This window comes from Castor canadensis, chromosome 14, assembly GCF_047511655.1.
Source record: "Castor canadensis chromosome 14, mCasCan1.hap1v2, whole genome shotgun sequence".
NCBI lineage: Eukaryota > Metazoa > Chordata > Mammalia > Rodentia > Castoridae > Castor > Castor canadensis.
The window spans coordinates 60,498,769-60,505,464 of record NC_133399.1 but is presented as its reverse complement, the minus strand read 5'-3'; the positions used below and the strand labels follow the sequence as shown (position 1 = coordinate 60,505,464).

Here is a 6,696-nt window from a genome sequence, read left to right as displayed (position 1 = left end):
GTTCTATGTTATCCCTATGAGTAATTCCTAGAGCCTCTGCAAGCTGTAACTTGCTGAGTGGTAATATGTGATATCTGCTTTAGCACTGGAATAATACTTCTCTGGAATACACAGCCAGTCAATTAAAGAACTCTTTAGTGCCAGCTCATTCTCCCTTGCTCTTCCCTTTTTACCCCCAGTCTGGGTGCACAAACTCACTTCTATGTTCTGAAAATTATTTTTTGAGGACCATCATAAAATTCAGGTATAGCTGGCTGGAAAAGTCAATTGGCGGCCAAGCATATCTCAGCTAAAGAAATCTTTTATACACATGCACCCCATTTCATCTTGTTCAGAAGAAGGATGGAGCTGGATTCTGTACAAACCAAGACACTCAGGGTGTTCTGCTTTGATGTCATGTCAGAATCCCTCTTATTCCCTTTTCCACAGTCATGTTAGAGGATTGGCGACAGCCTAGGCAATGTGAGGAAGCCTAGGCTTTTGATCTGGATAAACCTTCCTGAGTTCCAACACCAAACAAAGTGGATCTAAGTCATTTGCTTAGCCTCCCAAGGTCTCTAAAAATAAGGTTCACAGCACCAATCTTACTTAATCATGAAGATTAAATGGAATAACATGTGGAACATTGGAATGAATGAAAACATTCAACGAATGATAACTTCAGTATCTCCTTTCCTATGTGAGACAAATATTAATAACCTATAGGAGATATGTATGTATGTATATATATATATATATTTAACAAATTGCTGAGCCCCTTGATTTTCTGCAAAGCTTATCATAGGGAGAAACCAGTTTTTTACATGTATGTTCTTACACAGCAATTTTGAAAACGACACAGATTAGCACGGGACCCAGCTTTGTCACTAAATACAGTATGGGCCCAATCATGCCTCACCCAGCAGGCATTCACCAGGACTCAGACCACAAACCACTCAAAGAGTACCAGTGCTGGCGAATTTTGCTGAAAGGGCTCAATCAACATTAATCCTTGAACAGTACTTAGAGTTTATAGAGAAGAAAATGTGATTAATCCACACAAAAAGGGAAAAATACTCTGCTTCTCAACTGAGGGAGAAAATTCCTTTGAGCATAAACAGATTGCACTATTTATACATGAAATATTTTCTGCATCCATAAACTTACCATGCTCAAGTATTCTAATTAATCATGGTGGTTGCCAGGGAAACCAAACTAACTCAATTATAGGTCTGTGGGAAGGTGCAGTGTATTTATGACTAGGAAGCAGGTAGTTTTCTGTGCAAAACTTGAAGATTTTAAATGTCTACAGAACACAGTGTTATCTTGATAGATTTCCTTAAAGTGTCTCTTGATTTTCTTCTTTTATAGCAACTTCATTTGGAAACATGGACAAGAAATGTGATATGTTAAGAAGAGGTTAAGAGGAACACCATCAGCAATTAAACCACAGGAAATGACTGAATGAGGAGCTGGTGAGTCCCACAGGAAGAGTCGTAATTTCCTACACCATTTGTACTTAGTTATCTTATTATCTAAATATCCAAGGTCCAAATACTGTAAGAACTAAGATGGAAACATTCATCAAGAAAACAAATAATAAAAACAGAACCAGTAAGTTTAGATAAAGTAACTGTTAGAAGAAATTATGAGAAATTGAAGACATTTGGCTGTTGGACCCAGGAATGTCCACACCTGCCCTTCCAGTGACCTCTTTTAGGATCTTCTTATGAAGATACTAAAAAGATATATACAGTACAAATCTGTGGGTTTGCTTTTTGAAGTTTCAGTCCCTCAAGATCAACTATGTCTGAAAATATTAAACAGAAAACTGCAGAAATAAATGCTTTATAAGTTTTCAGTTGCATACTGTTCTGAGTATCATGATTAAATCTTCAATTACTCTGCTCCTTCCTACTCAGGATATGAATGATCACTTTGTGCAGAGTACCCAGGCTGTGTATACTACCTGTACCTGTCCATTAGGTACTTAGTATAACTGAGTTATTACAATGACTGTTGCGGTTTCACAGGGCTTATCTTCAAGTAATCCTCATTTTAGCCAGTAATGGCTTCAGAATGGAGGAGTAATGACACCTGAAATTTTATTGCAATATTTTAATATAATTCTGTCTTATTAGTTGTTGTTAATCTCTTACCATGCATAATTTATAAATTAAACTTTATCATAGGTATGTATGGATAGGAAAAAAACCATAGTGTATATGGGGTTCAATACTATCTGTAGTTTTATGCGTCCACTGAGGTGCCGGAATGTATTCTCCATGGATGAGGTGGGGGACTGCTGTACAAAGAACTAGTAGCAAATTAAGTCCATGGAAGGTGAGGGGAGAAGTTTGATCAGGTTTGAGAAAGTTTCTGACATAGCATTTTCATTAATTATATATACTAAAACTTATTGTTTTACTTCTATAACCTAGATGACCCTGATACTTCTTTACTTTACTAATAATATTTTTATTAGAGTTTCAAGCAAATTATGTACTCATTGTCCAGAAACAGGATAATCTTATTTATCTCGTAAACAAAATAGACTGCTTTTCCAAAGACCAGACCATCTGTCCATCCACCAATCCACATATTTAGTCAATTAAAAACTATGAATTATCCTGCTTTGCCCTTATTCCTATGTAGATTGTGGATATACAACAAAGACTGGAATTTCTATCCTGAGTGAGTTTATAATATGGTCAGAAAGACAAAACATAAACTGCTAATTATAGAAACAAACTTTTAATGAAATGCTGCATTTAGCATTAATCTCATTATTTATAGTAATGTTCCTTGCTTTGAAGTCCACTTTTTTATTGATCTGCTATAGTTTTCTTTTGTTTAGGGTTACAATATTTCTATTTTTTTTTAATTTAAAGTTTGTGTCTTACAAGTAGTATGATCAAATGTATTCTAAAATCCAACCTGATCATTAATTTTTAAAATAAGACTATTTATTCTATGTAGATTTAATATGATTACGAGTGCATTTTTTTCCGGTGCTGGGAGTTAAGCCCAGAGCCTCGTGCATGCTAGGCAAGTGTTCTGATACTGAGCTGATGCCCAGTATGTATTTGGCTACTATTTATTTATTTTTATTATTCCTTGTCCTTTTATTCTCCTCATCTTTTTTGGAACAACTATTTTTTTCCTATTCAGTCTTCTCAGTCTACTAGTTTGCAAGTTACACACATCATTAGTGTGTATACTAACTCTTCCTCTTCATTTGCCCTGCACTCCCAGGTCTCCACCTGGGAGCATTTTCCTCTGGTCTGAACTACTTGCTTTAATAGATCTTGTTATGTAAGTCTATTGGTGAAAAACATTTCTTGGTTTTATTTTTGGTTGTTTAAAAGCATTTATTTTTTGGTATTCATGAAGTATGTAAGTATACAGTCACTAGAAACAGTTCTAGATTTGACCCTGAGCCCCATCTTTTTCAATACTCCTTTTTATTGCTTTCTGTTTTGCATCTTTTTGGTGGTACTGGGATTTGAACTCTGGGCCTCATGCTTGGTAGGCTGGTGCTTTACCACTTAAACCACCCTGTCAGCCCTTTTTTGTGTTGGGTATTTTCAAGATAGTGTCTTGCAAACTATTTGCCCAGACTGGTTTCAAACCACGATCTCTGCCTCGTGAATAGCAGGAATACAGGCATGAGCCACCTGCACTAGGTGACCTTTATGTATGTATGTGTTCATTTATAGACAGGGTCTGGTTATATAGCCCAAACTGGCCTTGAACTTGTGATCCTCCTCCCTCAGCTTCCCAAGAGCTGGGATTATAGTATGTGCCATCACACTCAGCTGCTGTCTTCCATCTATGTTGCTTCTGTAAAGATGCACATATTTTTTCTACTTTGGTTGCTTATGAGATTTTCCATTTTGTCTTTGGTCCTCAGGAGTTTCACTATGATATGACTAAGTGTGGGTTTTTTTTTTTTTTTTTTGCTTTAATCTATTTAAGGTTACAAAGAGCTTTTATGGCTTGATTTTTTTTCAAACTCAGTTTTGGAAAAATCTTGGTTATCATGTAGTTTTCTCCTCTCCATTTACATACATATCACAGCTGTCTTTTACATCCTTTCTTTTTTTTTTCTAGGTGATTCTCTTGACCTATCCCTCATCTCTTCTCCTGTGTTTACTATATACAAAACCATCTATTAAATTCTAAATTTAATTTATTTTTCTTTTAATATTTTCCCTGTTTTATGTTGCAATTCTCTTCTATGATCTTGAACATATTTTCTATCTTATTTCTGATATCTTTGATATCTTATTTATTTATAAATTATAATTTATAGTTATACCTTATATTCTTATTTCTTATATATTATTTCTTATTTCTGATCTCTCAATCTCCTAAGAATTTACCTGTATCTATTATTTTTTACCTTATTTTTTCACATGGTGTTAGTGGGGTTTGAACCAGGGTCTTATGCATATTAGGTAGGTATTCTTGCCATACGTGCTATGCCCCAGTCCTGTTTTTTTTTGTGATTTGGTACATCTGCCTGCCATATCTACTATTTTTGGACTGTGGGTGGACATTGCCATTTTAAAGCATGTAGATATTTTCAGGATCTGGCTCGGGCTGCCACTGTCTAGAGAAGATTTACTTTGTTCGGGACAAGTTATTACAGTTCAGGTCTGAGCTATTTCTGGTTTGGAATTTAGATTTTTACGACACTAGGTCTAGTTCTGGCTGTCCTTACTCCTAAGATGGATCCCGTCTGGGTCTTAACTAGCAGTCTGAGATAATTACCAGGGCCCCTCTGTCTTTGTAGGCCTTGAAGTATATTTTTGTTACTTCATTTCCATGAAATAGTCAAAAGTTCTGCCAAGTTTCCTAGCGTCTTAGCCACTGACTTCTCCTTGGGTTTTGTTTTTCTGTCTTGTGCCCTTGACAAAAGTTTTAAAGGGAAAACACTCATCTCAATCATCTTCCCTCTGGAACCATAAGCCTCCAAATCCTGACTGTCATGGTAATTCTGCCATGCCTTCAAACACAATTTTTAAAAACTGTCTAGCATTTCTAGTCTTTGACAAATGGACAGTCAGTTTGCAACAAATATCCCCATTACCAGAAGGGAAAATTCATTATTATTTTATTTTCATTTCCCTAAATTTTCACATTTATTTAAGCTTCACTGACAAATCAGAATCGTAGGCATTTTTCCCTCCTTTGCATCCTCGACTTATTCTGAATTATTTCTTTCAATAAACAGAAGAATTTCTTATTCTCCTTGTGTTTTTTTTTTGTGTGTGTGTGGATTTATCATTCACTAGTCTGCTGGCAAAAAGACTTTTGTCAGTCTTTATTCATTCCCTTATTAGGTGGTTTCTTGATAATCTTCATAGTGAGATAATTCATTGCTTGGAACAGTAATTTTGGTAATAGCTTTCAAATGGAGAGCTCTTTTTTGTTTGCTTGTTTTGTTTCATTTGAGACAAGGTCTTGCTATTTAGCTCAGGATTTCTTTGTTTTTTTTTTTTTTTTTTCTTTTATTATTCATATGTGCATACAAGGCTTGGTTCATTTCTCCCCCCTGCCCCCACCCCCTCCCTTACCACCCACTCCAGCCCCCTCCCTCTCCCCCCCACCCCCTCAATACCCAGCAGAAACTATTTTGCCCTTATCTCTAATTTTGTTGTAGAGAGAGTATAAGCAATAATAGGAAGGAACAAGGGGTTTTGCTGGTTGAGATAAGGATAGCTATACAGGGCATTGACTCACATTGATTTCCTGTGCCTGGGTGTTACCTTCTAGGTTAATTCTTTTTGATCTAACCTTTTCTCTAGTTCCTGGTCCCCTTCTCCTATTGGCCTCAGTTGCTTTAAGGTATCTGCTTTAGTTTCTCTGCATTAAGGGCAACAAATGCTAGCTAGTTTTTTAAGTGTCTTACCTATCCTTACCCCTCCCTTGTGTGCTCTCGCTTTTATCATGTGCTCATAGTCCAATCCCCTTGTTGTGTTTGCCCTTGATCTAATGTCCACATATGAGGGAGAACATACGATTTTTGGTCTTTTGGGCCAGGCTAACCTCACTCAGAATGATGTTCTCCAAGTCCATCCATTTACCAGCGAATGATACATTTCGTTCTTCTTCATGGCTGCATAGAATTTCATTGTGTATAGATACCACATTTTCTTAATCCATTCGTCAGTGCTGGGGCATCTTGGCTGTTTCCATAACTTGGCTATTGTGAATAGTGCCGCAATAAACATGGATGTGCAGGTGCCTCTGGAGTAACAGTCTTTTGGGTATATCCCCAAGAGTGGTATTGCTGGATCAAATGGTAGATCGATGTCCAGCTTTTTAAGTAGCCTCCAAATATTTTTCCAGAGTGGTTGTACTCGTCTACATTCCCACCAACAGTGTAAGAGGGTTCCTTTTTCCCCGCATCCTCGCCAACACCTGTTGTTGGTAGTGTTGCTGATGATGGCTATTCTAACAGGGGTGAGGTGGAATCTTAGTGTGGTTTTAATTTGCATTTCCTTTATTGCTAGAGATGGTGAGCATTTTTTCATGTGTTTTCTGGCCATTTGAATTTCTTCTTTTGAGAAAGTTCTGTTTAGTTCACATGCCCATTTCTTTATTGGTTCATTAGTTTTGGGAGAATTTAGTTTTTTAAGTTCCCTGTATATTCTGGTTATCAGTCCTTTGTCTGATGTATAATTGGCAAATATTTTCTCCCACTCTGTG

The 6,696-nt window shown here is 36.6% G+C and overlaps 1 long non-coding RNA gene across 1 annotated transcript in view; it reads left to right on the top strand.

The window, feature by feature from the left end:
- Nucleotides 1–1,348: 1,348 nt before the first annotated feature.
- Nucleotides 1,349–6,696, top strand: part of LOC141416430 (uncharacterized) — a 74,331-nt gene continuing 68,983 nt past the window's right edge. The window contains exon 1 of the long non-coding RNA XR_012441156.1: nucleotides 1,349–1,454. This is a non-coding gene — a long non-coding RNA (uncharacterized lncRNA). The remainder of the gene's footprint in view (nucleotides 1,455–6,696) is intronic.